A 19078-nucleotide genomic window follows, 5' to 3' on the forward strand; every position below is an offset into this window, starting at 1 on the left:
TTTGTTCCCAACTGAAGTTATGGAACTTTATTATTTGTGAGTTTAACAAAGTATGACAAATGGCATCAGTAACAGATGTGATATGAATTTCTATAAAGTTGTCTCACATTCTTGGTCATATTTTATATACAGTATGTAATGAGTATAACATGTCCAGTAAGTATAACGTGTTTCCTAATACTGTGTATTCAACCACTATGGAATATGTATGTGGGCAGACAAAACTGAGTTGTTCTGTGTGTGAAGTAACCTCAAGTCACTCCGCAGGCACATTTACCAGTTTGTCAAGACAAAAAAGGGCAAGACTAGGCTGAGAGCAGAGGCTATACCCACCATCTTCGTGCATCGCCCTGTGGTCAAAAAGAGAAGGGCCCCTGCACCACGATTCACCCCAGGACCTGTATCTACAAAGCCCATAGCTCATGATCACAGCTGTAGGAGCCAATTAACTGTGGGTATAAAGGTAGGAACCTATGTGTGTTGGGGAGAGGTTCCGCCGGAAGGCATATACAGTTTTTGAACACACACACAAGGAGCACACACGGAACACACACACAAGGAGCACACATGGAGAACACACACACACAAACACGGGATTACAAGCAAAGCAGAGGTATTGTGTAAACGGTAATATCGTGTGGTGAATATGGAAAGAAGCAAGTAAATGGAAACCAGTAAAATGGAAATAAATGGACTGTTTCAAACTGGAAACTTTGTTTCTGACCTTTATTCGGCAGCAAACTTGTGTGCGTCAATTACACCCACCAAGCGGATCCTCAGAGGCTTAAAGCGTTGGCTTAGCCTCTACAACAGCTATAGTGTGAAAGGTGACACAGGTATAATAAGTATGAACTCTTAGTAACAAAAGTAATATTTCTTATTTTTAAGTGGTATAATATTTTAAATGTTCGAAAATGTATGCATGTCTTCTACTTAAGTAGTAATACAAATGCCACTTCAATCTCATTAGTATGCAGAAAAAGTGACAGGTCGCCCCGCCCCTTTTTGACCGGAAGTCCCGCCTTTTTATTTTTATTTTGAAACCGGAAGTCCCGCCTCGTTCGACCGGATATGAGAAAAATAAAATGCCGTTGTTTTCAATCAATTAATATGCCTAGGATATATGTCCCGCCTCCTTACCACTTCCTGTGTGGTTAATCCTGTATACAGTATCGAATGTAACTTACAAATACTTGCAAATAACATGAAATTAATCAAAAGTAAGGCATCTTAAAAACATATATTTAAACCTCTCTGTTTTTGCAAACAGGACATGACAGGACATGAGGGGAGAGAACATATGGTGGAGGAGGGGGAACACACACACACACACACACACACACACACACACACACACACACACACACACACACACACACACACACACACACACACACACACACACACACACACACACACACACACACACACACACACACACACACACACACACACACACACACACACACACACACACACACACACACACACACACACACACACACACACACACACACTTTCCCCGCCCCTCACCCTCTCCCTCTGTCTAAATAAAAAGCCATCGTCTTTAGTCACTCCTAAATATTTTTCAAGTCGAGAGAAAATGGCCAAGAGACGTCTTGATATGAATTTAATCAGCGAGACACCGGTGACAACTTACAGCCATCCGTTGGGTGCTCCAAATCAAAGTAAAGCATATAAAAAACAGATATTTTAAAAAGTCAGCCTTTTTGCTAGAGGATAAGGGAGGGGGAAAACCCCAAACCCCCTATGGAGAAGTCATAAACCCCCTATGGAGATAAACATGTTGTAAACAGAGGGAGGTAGGTAATATACTTAAATATATATAGAAAGTGAGAGAATATTTATCAGAGGATAACGCATATACATTTGTACAAGTCGACACGGGTGGATTTTGGTAAGAAAACAGAGTTTTCGTACTCAGACCGCTGCAACAATTTCAAGCAGATCTCTGCGATATGCAGTCGCTGTCCGAATATAATGATGGCTTTAATTATTTGTTAACAGTCATAAATGTATTTAGAAAAACCTGTGCTCAAACATTAAAAAGAAAAAGAAGGGTAAGGTTACCAAAGCTTTTTGATACAGTTTTAACACACAGCGAGATCCTTAAAAAGTTACTAACAGCTGCGGGGAAAGAATTCTTTAATAAAGTTTTTCAAAACTTGTTGAAGAAAAACGGTATACAACATTATATATAACCGCCATTGACATAAAGGCATGTATGGTAGAAAGATTTAACCGTAAGCTGAAAACTAAAATGTGGAGGTATTTTACAGCTAAAAACACTCCTAGACCTAAAAAAGTATTTGCCCCGCCATAAAAAAGCCAATATAACGCTAATTTGTTAAACAGGAATAACCCTATTGGCTGTTTTTAGAGTCATTTACATATTGCCTAGCCTATATAAGTAAATTCCGAACATCTAAACAACCTCTCTCCACTTTTCCTCCATCAGACAAAGATATCTGGTAAGTACTTTTATTTTAATGTTATAATATCATGTAGTTAGTTAGTTAATGCTGCTTGATGTGTGTTAAAGAACCTCTATACAATTGTTGGTTTTTCTATTATACAACAACCGTAGATTGCAATTTTTTAAGAAGCTTTTAATGAAGTATCCTTCTAAATACAAAATACATAATGAAGCCCTCAAGTAAAATGAAGGATAGATTGATGTGAAAGTATCCAGAATAACGTTTTTTTTAACATACATGCTCTAACAGGTGCTGTGACCATCCTACAGCTGAAATGGTCTCAGCTCGGATCTCTGCATCAAGTCAGGCTTGACAACCTCAATAAAGACTGTGCTCGAGAATTAAAAACTACCAGGTAAAAAATAAAATGCTTTCTATGTTTGTTTTTTACAATATGATAACTAAATGATTTTTCTTGTTAAATGTATAAGTATGGGTATTACGATAACATACTCATACCTTCTTCTCTTTATTTCTCTATCTTTTTTCTCTATAGACCATCCCTGCCCCGTTACCAAAGGACAGCCGCTGTTTTCTTAAGGTCTGCTTTTTAAGGCTACACCATTTGGTTATAACTGTTATTGATGTATCAGCCTGGTATGGTGACTTTACATCCATAAAATGTAGAAGCAAAGTGAAATGTTTCTTCAGCGATGCCCCATCTATTTCTGATTTTTTTTTTTTGTGGGGGGGGTGATTTCCTAAAAAAGATCAAGCATGGGTGATTTAAAAGATGTAGAAAAATCTTTTATCGAGGGTTTACCGGACACTGGTGATTTATACAATGATGAGGGCTTTGTGTATGAAGACATGTCATTTCCGCATTGTTCAAACAGCAACAGTGAACTAAATCACGCTATAACAGATGTAGGCAAGGCTGTGTCCTTGACAGAAACAAATCCATATACAGATGTAGAAAGGTCTCTTATCGAAGGTTTACCTGATATAACGGAAATATGTAGCGATGATGAGGAATTCAGATATGGGGACCTGTCATTTACACTGTATTCAGACAGCAACAGTGAGCTAAATCACGCCGTAACAGATGTAAGCGAGGCTGTGTCCTCGACAGAAACAAATCCTTATATAGATATAGAAAAATCTTTTATCGAAGGTTTACCGGATACACTTGAAATATGTAGCGATGATGATGAATTCAGATACGGGGACATGTCATTTCCGCCGTGTTCAGGCAACAACAGTGAGTTGTATGACGGGGGCTCAGCTGTAAACGATAGGCCATGTGAGCTAAATGCCGAAGGCTCAGCTGTAAACGAGCCCCCAGCCTTGTCAGAAACAAATTCAAGCAGTCCAACAAAAACATTAGACGCTGTCTTGGATTGGGTGATAGACTGCTACGAGGACCGGGGGGTTTTAGATCAGCCTCTAAATAATAACCCCAGTCCGAGTGGACAAAATAACAAAGCTTCAGCCGACGCCAGCCTACCCGTTTCCAGCATGCAATATAACGGGTGTGTTAATGACAGCTCGAATGACCCAGAATCACCCGTTTGCTCCATGCAGAGTAGCGGACATGTTGATCAGAATGACACCCCGAATACTTCTGAATCACAAGGCCCCCCGTCACAGCATGGAGGAGAAGGCAATGCTTCTGAATCACAAGGCCCCCTGTCACAGCATGGAGGAGGCACAAGCGGAGATGCCGAGCCAAGTGTTTTCTCTCGACCTGTATTCAATAACACAGAAATGAGACAGTCTCTAGTCCTACCGCCTATTAGGGCTGAGGCAGACTTTGGAGTCTATTTTGAGGGTCTGATGAACAATGTGCATAGCATGCTTGCATATGCTTTTGCACGGGTAGAGAGAGAAGATATCGTGCAGATTGAACTATATGGTGAACAACTAAGGGGTAACGTGTCAGCGATTTTAAATGGTCCCGATGACAATCTAGATGTTTTTGAGGAGGGGCTGTTCAACGCCATGCAATCGAATATGGTTTTAATGGCAGAAAGCAACATGGAGATTGTGATTCAAACTGTTCAATCTCCCCGCGGAGGGGTTCCTGGTAAACGGATGATTAGTAAAATGTTAGACAATGAGATTGTTAGAAAGAAGAGGCGTTTTCTTTACGTTGTTCAGAACTCATCCAACCAACTGTGTTTTGCTATTAATTTAGCTCTATTATTACACGACAACCTCAACGATTATGAAGGGATTGAGCGGGGTAAAGAGATTCAAAAGAGGGCGGGTTTGACAGATCATACAGCTGTGACATTCAGCGATATTGGTAAATTCGAAGACATTTTAAAATGCAAGATAGTGGTATTTTACCGAAGCAATGATGATGATCGTACCCTCTGTAAATTCCAGACAGACACCCCCAAAAGAGATAAAACTGTGTTTTTATTCCTCTTTCAGAACCACTACTATGGTGTCAAGAACTTGAAGGGGTTTTTAGGTTCTTCATACGTCTGTGAACATTGTTATACAGGCTACAGCTCTCAATGGAGTCATACATGTACTGGTCATTGCTATGTCTGCCTAGATCCCTCATGCACTCTAGATGAGTTTAAACCCATCTTTTGTAAAGACTGCAACAAAACATGCCGTACAGTCGGCTGTCATTCTCGACATAAAGAACAGAAACAGAGGTTAACAGACATTGCTAGCAACTGTGATTTACACAAAAAGTGTGTAGATTGTCGACACCCCCAAGAGTACAGCAGATAAAACACACAAGTGTATGACGAAAAAATGTAAAACATGCGGGGAAAAACTACCATCTGTTTCTAAGCTCGGGTGTGAAGCACATTTGTGTTACATAGGAGTGCTGCCTAAAGAGACAGAATACAATGACAACATTGTGTTTTATGATTTTGAAACAATGGCTGGGGCAGATGGGGTACATGTACCTTTCTTGGTGTGTACAAAAACCTTGGGGGGTGAAATTTGGGTCGGAGAGGGAGTCAACTGTGCACAGCAGTTTCTGACACATTTTAGACGCACAAAGTTCAAGAATGCAACATTCATCGCTCACAATGCTAAGGGCTTTGACAGCTATTTCATTATCAACGCAATGATTGCACAGGGGTTAAAACCCCCGTTAACAATGCAGGGAAGTAAAGTGATCTCTTTTACTGACAAGGATTTCGGGCAAAAGTACATAGACTCGCTGTCTTATCTGTCTATGCGTTTAGCAGACATGCCAAAAGCTTTGGGATTTGGAGATAAAATCAAAGGATACTTCCCTCACGGTTTCAGCTCCAAGGCTAACCTGAGTTATATAGGCCCTTACCCGCCCGCACACTGTTATGGGGTTGAACGCATGACAACTGGTGAAAAGAGTGACTTTTTCACATGGTATGAGACGGTACGCCAGGGTACTTTTGACTTCCGAGAGCAGGCAATGCTTTACTGCAAAAACGATGTGGACATTCTTGCCCAGGGGGCCACATTATTTCGGAAAGGTTTTCTCGGGGAGACAGGAGTTGATCCTTTTAGTCGCTCGACTATAGCTTCTGCCTGTATGAAAGTTTTTACCACAAACTTTCTATCGCCTAAAACCTTAGCAATTCCCCCACCCGACGACTACCGCCGTGAAAACAAGACATACTCAGATGCAGGTGTTCAGTGGTTGGAGTGGGTAGCTCAGACTGAAGGTGTTTTTATTCAGCATGCGTTGAATGAAGGAGAGAAACGAGTGGGACGTTTCGTCGTAGATGGTTTTGCCGAAGTTAACGGGGAAAAGATTGTCTGGGAATTTCTTGGTTGTTTCTATCACGGATGTCCCTCTTGTTATAAGGGGCATGAGAAAAATCCATTGTTAGGTGACACATTTGAGCATCTCCATGCTGTTAGTGAGGCAAAACTGCATGAGCTGCAGTCTGTTCACAAGGCCAGAGTGAACGTTATGCGTGAACATACCTGGGTTGAGATGAAAAAATCCCATCAAGATTTGAAGGCTTTCCTCAGGGTGTACAAGGCACCAGAACCGCTGACCCCTCGCGATGCTTTATACGGGGGGAGGACATGTGCAGTAAAGCTGAGGCACACAGCAGCTGCAGATGAATTGGTTCATTATTGTGATTTCACCTCACTCTACCCTTTTGTAAACTGCACAGGTCTGAGCATCCTGAAATAGTCAGATTTTTCACCCAATACCGTCATCATAGAAATATGAGTGTTATGATGCTTACCCAAAATGTTTTTCACCAAGGAAAAAACAGTCGTACCATTAGTTTAAATACTACTTACATGGTCTTGTTTAAAAACCCCAGAGACAGATTACAAATTAATATACTTGCTCAACAAATACATCCTGGTAATAAATCATTTTTCCTACAAAGTTTTGAAGACGCCACCAAAGAACCTCACGGCTACTTAATCGTAGACATGACCCCCACCTGTCCAGACATCTACAGGCTTAGATCGGGAGCACTACCTAATCAATGGTTAGTTGTTTATGTACCAAAAACGAAGACTTGAAAAACAGTATGTCGGCCCGTTTAAAAAGAAACATGCCTCTGCTGAAGGCCTTATGTCAAGCCCCGCCTTCAAAGCGCAAGGATATTCTCAAGAACTGCTCCACGGATTTTCTTCAATCATTCTGTGAACTGTCTCTAAATCTTTTAAAAGGTAATATCCCCCTGTCAGGCATTCAGTATAAGAAGCTCAAGAAGCAAAATAAATTTTTCAAACTCTTGGCCAATAAGAAGACCAACTTAAAAACTAAATTCAAAGCCTTAAGAAAACAATCTGGAGGTTTTCTTTTGCCTCTGCTCGGTGCTGTGATCCCCATTCTAGGACAACTTTTAGGGGGGCTCGCTCGATCATGAGTCAAAATATGTTTTTGCCTCACCAGTTTAATCAACTCAATCAGAATGGTGTAAACAACCCTCATAGTAAGGAAGCAATGAGACGCACTGCCGAAGATGTTCTGGATGAAAAAATGAGAGCCGTGCTAAATAAAACAGGATTACCCCCTTATGAAAAAATAAGAAAATACAACACCCTTCTACAGAGATATCTCGCCTTACTCAAACAAGACGGGGATGAGGGACGAAATATTACTCTAACTCTACCTGAAGACAAGGGGGTGGTAAAAAGAGAAGAAAAGGATACCACGTCCATTGATAAAATAAAACATGAGGTACTTCAAAACCTCCCTATGCGTTACCGTAAGAATGCCGATTACGTTATGAACAAATTAACCACTAGTACAGATGGATGGACACCGACGGGGGAATTTATAGAAAAGGGTACAGTTGTAAAAGGTTCACACATGTTAGATTTATTTAAACATTTGTCCTACGCGTATAAAACAAATGTCCGCGAGCCTAAAGGCTGGCGGGTTTTTTTTAAATAGTCTGAATGAGCTCAACATTCCTTTATCAGCTTTTCAAAACCTGCACGCTCGTGAACAATATCGTATAATCAGAGAGGGCGAAATAAACGGAGAGAATATTCCCCTAAAAAGAAGAAGAAGAAGAGGAAATAATAAATCTTGGGAGATGGCTGGAATCTCGGACCCCGCAGAGGAGGAAGAACCTCCGAGTGCCCCTCTTAAGAAGAAGAAAAGAATAAGGAAAGATAGAATATTAAGTCCTAGCTGGTTACATTTTACCTCCTAAAGTTGTATTATATATATTTTTTTTATTCCTAATAAAAAACAGAGCCATCAGAATTAATTTTGTCTCCAGACCTTTTTTATTTTCTACATTTTGTAACAATCTTTAAACATCTGCAGAGAGCCAACACTGTGATTAAAATGAGTGTCTTTATGACGTCTCTCACACCGTTGGTATTTTTTCACAAAATTCGTTACAGCAGTATCATTTTTTATCACATCATCCTGATACAGAGATAATACATTTTCATATGACAATCCCGACGCTCTTTTACATAGATAGAAAACACAATGCTGACCACAGGCTGTAGACATGACATTCTGAAGTTGCCGATTATGGTATAAAATAGTTTTACATTGTTTTTCTAGAAAATGTAATATGGTTTTTGGGTAATAATTCATATCTGGTGATAATCCGAATGAGTCAAAAAAGGTTCCAACCCCTTCCTCTTCCTCCAAAGTCACTGCTAGCCAGTGTTCTCTGGGCATGTGGGCTGGGTGGGTGTTTACAATCAGGTAAACAGGATATCTAAATTTTTGTTTTCCTCGGGGGAGCTGGTCTGAGGCCCATACCCCCCCAAAAGAGTCCCCCACCATATGACGCAGGAGACTGTCCAATTGATGATTATTCATGTTGTAGTCTTATTAGTAATAATCTACCAACACTTGACGTTTTGAATTAATCTCCAGAATCGAATCAAAACAAGAATATACGATTAAAGTGGTAGTCTGTGGCAGCGGTACTCTGAACCTCATTTCCAATCTTAAACTGCCGCTCGTGATGGGAGACAGGGCTTCAGCGTCTTCCGCCGCAGTTAAATTAAACACAAATAATGAGTATCCTTGTTCGAAATCATCTCTGTCTATACTCAGAGGTAAGTCTTTCATGTGTCTCCCTGTAGCAGTGAACATGTTGTAAAACTCTCTGACTGACGACCCCCGGTTAAATTGAGGTTGAAATGCTTTGGCCGGTACCTGCCTACCATCTTGACACAGAGCCATGTATTCTATATCATTATGAAGGAAATTAAAAGGTGAAAGCTCTCTCCTTCCAGTGAAGGCTTCGTGATTTACCATACCCAAAACTAGGTATTTTGGCATATTACCCAAAAAGAGATTTTCTTGGTTGCATATTCTGGAATTCACGGGTATACTATAGGTTTTGATGTTTACTCTTGATAAGGGGTAGAGGGCGTTACCTCTCATCAGAGCCGCTGCGTGTCCCAATCGCACAGCAGGGGAGATGGTGGCTTTTTTGATAAAAAGTGAAGCCCCCAGTATTTTTAGACGGTATGTAGAATCATTAGCACACATGAGAGTAAAGGCATCGTTAGATCTGGTGAGTTTGATTCTCAAATCTACAGAGTTCAGGAGAAGCCTCTCGCTGAAAAAAATATCCGTGTGTAAGGCTCCCATCAGATGAAGCTCTCTGGATTCTGCTGTGAATGTAGATCTCTTTACCAAACCCTTGTTTGGTCCATCGGCAATCATTACAGAGTCCATAGCTCCCGCTGTGTCTTTATAAAATAAGCCGGCAGTGAATTGAGTTTTTAAAGTAGAATCAGAGTAATTCAATAGCGTTTCAATCATAGCACGGTAAGGATGAGTCGAGCTGGATTGAGAAATTAGCCTGTCCCCTAGAATAACGTTGCATTGGCTAAAAATGGTATTCAGAGGATAATTAACCAGGGCCACGGGGGCATCAGCTGCCAGATTAGTCCCATTGGCGTTGGTTATTTTGATCCTGAGATGTATCAAGGTGTCATTCATATCTAGGTATTTATCCCCGTCCCCGGGAATAAAAAATTCAATCGGTCCGTCCTCCGTAATGGCAGACAACGGAAGGACCTCTGTGTAGTGTTTTTCATCGATAGAAAGTTGTGTCATAGGGGCAGAAAATAAATCCAGTTCTGCCATGCTGCATTCTGCAGATTTATGATGTAAAAGAGCCATATTTAACACTCTAAAATATATCTCCTCCCAATACGTTCCTTCTCCGAGGGTGTTTTTTGCTTAATGATTTTCTTTTGACAGAGTGTTTTACTTTCTTGACACCCCTCGGAATCCGTTTGCCTGGAGGTCTCTTCCTGGCCCTTCTTGCAAAAACCATCAGACCACCTGATCCTTCTTGAGATTCGGGGTCTGATTGGCGGCCGAATTTACGGACAGCCTTACCGATGACATCTGACGCAATATTTTTGGCCGCCGATTTCAGATGAGGTTTAGCGAAATAATCTCGAAAATATAGAGCCAATGCCTCGCCCGTACATCACCGGGGCTCCATAAAAACCCGGCAGGGATCCCCCCGCTTGATTTTCATAATAACTCACAAAACGCTGGGGGTCGTGATCAATCATCGTTTTGTAAAAGATTGTCCTGCTTTTGACGGTCGGAAATGAAGTTTCACTACACTCTTTCCGTAGGTGAAATTTACTGGTTTGTTCTGATCGTTTTTTATTTCTATCTGTATATTCTCGATGTGCGTTTTGGTTACCAGTAAGTAATACGCAGGATTAAAATACTGAGTTACGGTATCGCCGAATGATCCTCTTATATCTACGGTTCTCAATAGAGGAGCAAAAGCGTCGCCAACCCTCTGATGACTGACCACATTGGTATAACAGTATAGATGTGTTGAGCCAGCATTTATATCCGCGGGGTAGGCTGCTGATTTATCATCAAATTTGAGCCACTGGTCTGATTGTATTCCAAGCATGTAAGCGAGGGGTTTTGGAAAGCGGAAACGATACTGGGCCCCTCCTAGAAATTCGATTTTCCTGTGAATCGGACTATAGTATAAACTGACATCAGAGTCAATTTTTTTTAAGCAGGACCCTAGTTCCTCCATGAGCTGAGTTATGCTACTATAGTAACCAGCTCTAAACATATGAAGCCTTAACTTGCTATTCGGGGTCATATCGGGGGGTTTTGATTTCTTAAACCACTCAAACCATGCTGCTTCCTTAGGTAAGTTATACCAGGTGTGTGGGTATGATATTTCTGTCAGGGCGACCTGCCACGAACCATCCAAGTGTAAAGGTTGTGCCAGGTTCACTTGATAACTAGAGCTTGTATTGTTTTGAAATACCTCTATGCTGGCATTGGACGGCAGCGTAATGTAGAACCCTTCATTTATCTCCATGGCTGTACTGAAGGACTGAGCGCTGATTCCGTATGCTTTTATACATCTTTGATTTCGCCTGCATCAACCCAGCTGTTGAACTTTTCGGGCCAATTATGCCAAGATACAAACATTTGTTTTTTCCCTCTCACCACACGCCTTTTTAGAATTTTCTCGACTTGAAAAGCCTTGTCATTGGTTATCTTCACTTTTTGTAACTCTTTCTCATAAAAAGTCCCATTGATCTCTTCTCCATCATAATCTTTGAGCTTGTAAACAGGTGGCTGCCGAGGTAAGCCTTCAGACACCGTAAATAGTTCGTCAGTATAACTCTGCTCATATTTTTTATCAAATACCCCTCTCAATTTGGATATCCTTACAAGTTCGCCCTCCTTAAAGTTCATTTTGACAGCAGCTTTTTTACGTTGGCTAGAGGGGTTATACAGGTTCCGAAACACTTGAGCCGCATTTTCCTTTGTCACCTGCATTGGTGTCATTTTAATACTCCGGTGATAACTATTATTGTAACTTTCAATTAGTTCGGGTAAGATATCTATATATCTATGAGTGTTTTTAGCTGTAAAATACCTCACATTTTAGTTTTCAGCGTACGGTTAAATCTTTCTATCACACATGCCTTCATGTCACTGGCTGTTGTATAATGTGCAATACCTCTTTTCTTCAACAAGTTTTGAAAAACTTTATTAAAGAATTCTTTCCCCGCGTCTGTTTGTAATTTTTTAGGGATCTCTCTGTGTGTTAAAACTGTATCAAAAGCTTTGGTAACCTCTATACCCGTCTTTTTCTTTAATGCTTGAGCATAGGCTTTTTTCGAAAACACATCTACGACTGTTAATAAATAATTAAAGCCATCATTATATTCGGACAGCGACTGCATATCGCAGAGATCTGCTTGAAATTGTTGCAGCGGTCTGAGTATGAAAACTCTGTTTCTTGCAAAATGCACCCTTGCCGGTTTATGCAAAGTATATGCGTCTTGCTCAGATAAATATTCTCTGACTTTCTCTACATTTATTTGTTTACCCATTTCATTCTGTACAGCTCTATGGAGTTTATCCACACCTCCTAAACTCCCTGGATTAGATGGATTGTAATACACCCTATGCATAACACGTTTCTCAGACATGTTTCCTGTTACAGCCCCGATGAGGTAATGAGTACAACAGTTTTTCTTACAATGCATTTTATTGATATGTCACACCCATGTATAGAAAAAACATGTTACAAAAAGAAGTAAAATATAAAAACAGATCAAAAATAAAACATACTTTAACGAAAAAGTATCAAAATAAAATAAAAACTCTTCCTAATGCTGCCAGAAGGCCCAAGCTGCTCTTGTAATCTTCATTTGGGTTTCGTCGTTCTCTACCAGCTGTTCGTATAGTTTCTCGATTTTAGCCTCAAAGAGTCTGGTGTTTCTGAGGTTGTGCAGAATCGCCTCGGTAGCTCCAAAGACTCTCCTTTCTGACACATGAAGGTGGTTCTGGTGCAGAGCGTCCCGAATGGCTGGAATGAAACGAACGGTCCACAGTCTCTTTACCACTTCATCATAGTGTCGATCCAAATAGTATTCATCGGTAGGGAATAAACACTCGTGCTGCCTCTGACTGGGGTGATCGACTTGACATCCGTTACATGTTTCCTTTCTGTAAAGGTACACGACTCTATCCAACAGATGAACTACAACCGCTTTTACCGTGTTCAGGAATGCCGATGTCCTAATACGTTCTGTAGCATCACCCTTGGGAGCACAAGGAAAGCATGGCGAATCAATGCCTACTGTTGTTGTTGATTCCTCTGGAGACTTGGATGGAGGTTGAGGCATATCCAGCCACCCCGTGATATCAATGTCAGCCATAGCGCTGTCCAGATCTGGTGTCCAAAATGTTGGTGAGGATGGCGGTCCTGTAGGCGTTTGATCCAGGCTGCAGATCGTGGGGAGAGACTTGGTTTTTCTCAGATCCATGGTTGCTGCTCTCTAAAAATGTCCTTGCGGGGTCCTTACTTTTTAAATGATCTGCTGAGGTGGGTGGGACTTGTTATGTTGACTGGGGGGCGGAGTCCTCTGCAAACGTGAGGGTCTTTTTCACCAGTATAGTGTCCATCGATGTCTGACTTTGTTTAAAAAGTTCTTTAAGCTTTGTAGCTTTTCCATCAATCATTTCCATCCATGCAGTCAGAGGCACCCTCAAGGACGTTTGAAATACCCCGCAGGTAGAATTAAAATACTCCAAAACAAAATCATCAGAGGAGTCCTTACCCAACGTCACCAAACGGCTTGAGCGGTAATACCAACGCCCAGAGGGTCCGCTTTTAGTTTCCCAGACGGTGCCTGTCAGGACTCTTCTCCCCTCTGGTTGTGTGGGAATATCTCCTTCTTCTTCCTCCACATTGAGGGGTAAGGATGTAGGCTCTTCTTTAATCTCGCATGCTGTTTGTGTTTCTTTGTTTTTCTTTGCAAATATCTTGTACACCTCTGTATCCACGATGGTTTCTTGATGCACTACTTCTTCCGATACAATGGTTGCGTGTAGATCTCGGAAAGACACCAGAGTTAACACAGCCCAATCTGTTGAGGTCAGTGTCGCTTTAACACTACGAGGTCCATACGTTTCTCCATTCTTCAGATTGTAGAAATGTAGTTCATTAGCCATATAGTTGAATATATAACCCCAAACATCGCCATTTTTTAGAGTCCATTCTTCGTGAAGTTCTTCGGCTGTAGGCGTCTGAACCCGGCATACAAACTTCATTCGTTTCTTGATTGGAGCACCCAACGGATGGCTGTAAGTTGTCACCGGTGTCTCGCTGATTAAATTCATATCAAGACGTCTCTTGGCCATTTTCTCTCGACTTGAAAAATATTTAAGAGTGACGCTGGCTTTTTATTTAGACAGCCCTAAAGCGAGAGGGGTGAGGGGCGGGGAAAGTGTGTGTGTGTGTGTGTGTGTGTGTGTTCCCCCTCCTTCACCATATGTTTTCTCCCCTCATGTCCTGTCATGTCCTGTTTGCAAAAACAGAGAGGTTTAAATATATGTTTTTAGATGCTTTTACTTTTGATTAATTTCATGTTATTTGCAAGTATTTGTAAGTTACATTTGATACTGTATACAGGATTAACCACACAGGAAGTGGTTAGGAGGCGGGACATATATCCTAGGCATATTAATTGATTGAAAACAACGGCATTTTATTTTTCTCATTTTTTTAATTTTAATTTAATTTTAATTTTATTTTGTAAACCGGAAGCGGGGGCGGGACATCCGCCGGAAGCGGGGGCGGGACATCCGGTCGAACGGGGCGGGCCTTCCGGTCGAACGAGGCGGGACTTCCGGTTTTCAAAATAAAAATAAAAAGGCGGGACTTCCGGTCAAATAAGGCGGGACTTCCGGCCAAAAAGGGGCGGGGCGACCTGTCACTTTTTCTGCATACTAATGAGATTGATATGGCATTTGTAACACTACTAACGTGTGTTGCTAACTTGATTCGGTATCCTAGCTTAATCTGTTATCTGTAAACGTTCCCTAAATCTACTAATTTAGGGATAATCCACTGACATCCTTTAATACACATGTTAATTTGAATCAGATGTACTGATAATATCCACAATATAAATCTTTAAACTTGTTCTTACCTTTAAAAGTCCGTCACGAACGGTCTATTATGCTGCAACTCTACAGCTCTGCTAGCCTTGGCGCTAACTTCCGGGGAACGATTGAGAGGCTCCACGATCCGCCATTTAATATTGCTGTAAAAAAGTGGTCCATTGAAGTGAACGGAGATGACGTAACTCTCAGTCTATATGGCGCTGGTTATACCCAGAGCCATATAATAGAAGAGTTACGACATCTCTGTTCACTCCAATGGACCACTTTTTTACAGCAACGGCGGATCGTGGAGCCTCTCAATCGTTCCCCGGAAGTTCGCGCCAAGGCTAGCAGAGCTGTAGAGTTGCAGCATAATAGACCGTTCGTGACGGACTTTTAAATTTAAGAAGAAGTTTAAAGATTTATATTGCGGATATTATCAGTACATCTGATTCAAATTAACATGTGTATTAAAGGATGTCAGTGAATTATCCCTAAATTAGTAGATTTAGGGAACGTTTACAGATAACAGATTAAGCTAGGATACCGAAGCAAGGCAACAGCCTTTTAATTGTAAATTCCGTTCTCTTAATGTCATTTCGTCCAACGTTGTTGAATTAGAGAAGAGGGGCTTCTAAATGGGATTGTATGCGGGGGTGGAGGGAGTTAAATATTAGATACATATAACTTTGGTGCGTGTAAGAGTGAGTGTTTTTAGCAGAGCCATATTGTGTCCTTGTGATTATGTTGATTATTTCCTGTCTGTATAATGTTGCAGCTCAGCTGATTTTGGATTGATGGCAAAGGGAGAGGGACTTAAGTGAGAGTGAAAACACAAGGTACGTTTAATACTACTGTTTTATATAAGTAAGCATACTAAACATGTATTCTATCACTGTATTATATAAGTAATCTTGTTAGTAACCTACTGTATGGCAGGTGGAGGGGCAGTGATGTTACAGGTGGAGGAGCAAAACTGCAAGACTGCAAACTCACAAGACAGAGAAATCAAAGTTTGTTCTCCAGAGAAGAGGTTGATTTCACTTCAATTTTTTATTTCATATTTTCTAAAGATGTGGAAATGGCAACAAAAAAAAAAAACTGAGAGCTGTAACCAAGACAACTGTAACAACACGAGTAGAGAGCCACCAAGGTTTTCAAGTCCCTCTCTTACTCCATTTTGCCAACCCAAACTTCCAGGTACATGACGGGACACCTTGCTTGTTTTTGTTGTTCGCGCTCCTCTGGCTGGGTGCTGGCAGGTGGAGGGCAGTGATGTTGGCAGGTGGAGGGGCAGTGATGTTACGGGTGGAGGGGCAGTGATGTTAGCTGGGTGCTGGCAGGTGGAAGAGCAATGTTTAGTCCAAATATTTCCATTGCAACGGCTAATGGAAATGATTGCAGCTGTGGATCTGTTTGGGGGTTGCTGGATGTGGTAGCTTGGCTGCTGTTGTTCCTTTTCAACTTTTTGGATTGGCTCTTGCTTCCAAAATGGCCATCTTTTAATTTATTTTTTTCTGTCATTTCTGATTTGTTTGGCCTCAATTCTCAGCCTCAGCCGTATGAATCTTTTTACGAGTTTTTGTTGTACTCCACAGCATGACGGAAGCCTGCTGGAGAGGGCCTAAGCTTCTTTCTCCAAGACACCCACTGCGTTGGGGAGCTGCATGAGGGAGGAACCAGTCTTGGTCCTAAATAGTTCCTCAATTTGGTGAATGAAGTCAAAGGCTTCTTGGGAGGGACGACAAAGAGCACCTGTCTTGAAGTCTTTCAAGTCCACTAACAAGCTGTTTTCACCAGAAGGACTCTCATCATGGTGCTCTGTTGCAATTTTGCATTTTTCACAGATGCTGGCAAACTTGATGATTTTGTGGACGATGTAGCCTGCAAGATGGAAGAGAATACATTTCTCAGTTTTTGTGAGGTCAGGTGCTGCTGCTCTGTTCACCGCCGCCATCAGCTGTTCCACTCTGACTGATGGAGTGATTTTTGACTGCCAAAAAGCTACTGTGGTCTTCCTGGTAGCTCCCAGAGCTGATGGTGGTGAGGAACTGCCCCACAGATATGATTCTCAGTGCATGATGGAATTCCACTGGAGTTGGGACAGGATTTTTAGACTTCACTAAGCTGAATGTATTTTCAAGGCAGTCTTGTGTGAACCTTGACGTTAACACAAACCTGTGTCCTTGTGTAAGCATCTCCTCTTGTATGGCCAAAATTGATGTTGTTGCCATTATCACCCCTGTTTGAACAGGCTTTCAACCTCCCTTTTGACCTATCTTTATCCCACGAAATAGATGGACGATGTTCTGGAGGAAGGTGATGGCCTTTTGGTACTCCTCCATCTTGAGCCTGCTCAGGGCTGTAATTGGATGGCGAGATAACATCAGATCAAACCAACGATCAACCTGCTCCAGGAACCACGCTGTCGTCAGGTATGACAGAGGGCGGTTTTCTTGCTGCACCATGTATTTCAGCCCAGCACTTGTAGCCTTACCGAACACATTTAGAGCAAGACCAACCTTCATCTTATCAAAGTGACTTGGCTCGATGGCTGAAGCTGAAAGATGGGGAGCTATTTTTAAGGCCACCCCTTCCTGAAAGGTCAATAAGTCCTTAATGGGGACCACAGAAACCTCGTCAGAGGTGAGGTTCTCTCTGATAACAACATCCTCAGGAATTATGAAGACCTGCCCATGGACAAGGGCACTTTTTAAAAATGTTACCAGATGTGGGACATCGGGCATGAAATAGAGCTGCCTGTCTGGTTTTGCTGGATGTGGCACCGATGTTTTATTTTGGTCCACCCCAAAGGATTTCCACATGGCTCGGTTAGGGCTACCCATGTCGGTGGTGACATCAAGCACATGTAGCCCTATGGATGCTGCCCTCTGTATTATATCAATAATGATTGGCCTGTACTCTGATCCATTGGTAGAATTGCCAGTGTAATGATATGCCACTACTTGCTTCCACTGTGTTGTGTTTCCAGCCAACATAAACACACAAGCATGTGTTGCCACCCCTGTGTGACCTGGTAAAGTCACATCACCGTACAGTTTGCCTGTAATTATGTCTAACTCCACACTTGGTGTGATTGCCATTTCATCCAAGGTCAACACACACTCCCTTTCAAGGTCTGTCAATCAATCTGCCTTCAATTTTAGTAAATCAAAGATCTCTGTCAACACACCAGGCTCAAACTTAACACATTGCATCCTTCTTTGCAGTGTCCTTATTCCTGGAAAGGGAATCTTCAATTCCTGCAGAGTTTTGTAACCCGTTGGTCCGCTCGCAAAGCGAATTTTTAAAGCCTTCTTAATTGTCTCATTGCTCCATTTCATCCCCTTTGTGGTGAGTCTGCCTAATGCCTTCAGTTGGTCTTTTGAAAACGTTTTCTTATATTTATTGTCCCTAATTTTCATTGTTTTCTTGAGAGCTGCATTTTCCTTCCTGATTTTTCTTAGTGCAGCCTTTGCTTTTTTGGTGATTCCTTCTTGGCTCTTTAATTTTCTCTTTAATTGTTTTAATAGATCTGTTTGACTGGCTGCTGGTTCCCTCGTATGCTGACTGGCTGCTGGCTGAGTGGGTGGTGTCCGCCCTCCCTGTCTCTCCTCACTAGCCATGTCCTCTCTTTCTTCACCCTCACTTTCCTTTCTCTCAGTCTCCTCATCCCTTCTTCCCTCAATCTTTGAGACTAATGTAAGTAGAAGACATGGCACTGTACATTTTCGAACATTTTAAATATTATACCACTTAAAAATAACAAATATTACTTTTGTTACTAAGAGTTCATACTTATTATACCTGTGTCACCTTTCACACTATAGCTGTGATCATGAGCTATGGGCTTTGTAGATACAGGTCCCGGGGTGAATCGTGGTGCAGGGGCCCTTCTCTTTTTGACCACAGGGCGAAGATGGTGGGTATAGCCTCTGCTCTCATCCTAGTCTTGCCCTATTTTGTCTTGACAAACTGGTCTGCATCAAAATGTGCCTGCGGAGTGACTTGAGGTTACTTCACACACAGAACAACTGTGTCTGAATCTTGTCTGCCCACATACATATTCCATAGTGGTTGAATACACAGTATTAGGAAACACTTTATACTTACTGGACATGTTATACTCATTACATACTGTATATAAAATATGACCAAGAATGTGAGACACCTTTATAGAAATTCATATCACATCTGTTACTGATGCCATTTGTCATACTTTTGTCACAATTCACATGTTATGTCACGCTTGTAGTTTTGTCTG

General features: G+C 41.6%; 1 long non-coding RNA gene across 1 annotated transcript in view; it reads right to left on the reverse strand.

Moving 5' to 3' along the window:
- Positions 1-397: 397 nt before the first annotated feature.
- LOC139434969 (uncharacterized) overlaps positions 398-19078 on the reverse strand; it is a 91165-nt gene continuing 72484 nt past the window's right edge. The window contains exons 2-3 of the long non-coding RNA XR_011644249.1: positions 725-813; positions 398-471 (exon numbers count right to left, since the gene is read on the reverse strand). This is a non-coding gene — a long non-coding RNA (uncharacterized lncRNA). The remainder of the gene's footprint in view (positions 472-724; positions 814-19078) is intronic.

Source organism: Pseudochaenichthys georgianus, chromosome 13, assembly GCF_902827115.2.
Source record: "Pseudochaenichthys georgianus chromosome 13, fPseGeo1.2, whole genome shotgun sequence".
In the NCBI taxonomy this organism is placed as follows: Eukaryota; Metazoa; Chordata; class Actinopteri; order Perciformes; family Channichthyidae; genus Pseudochaenichthys; species Pseudochaenichthys georgianus.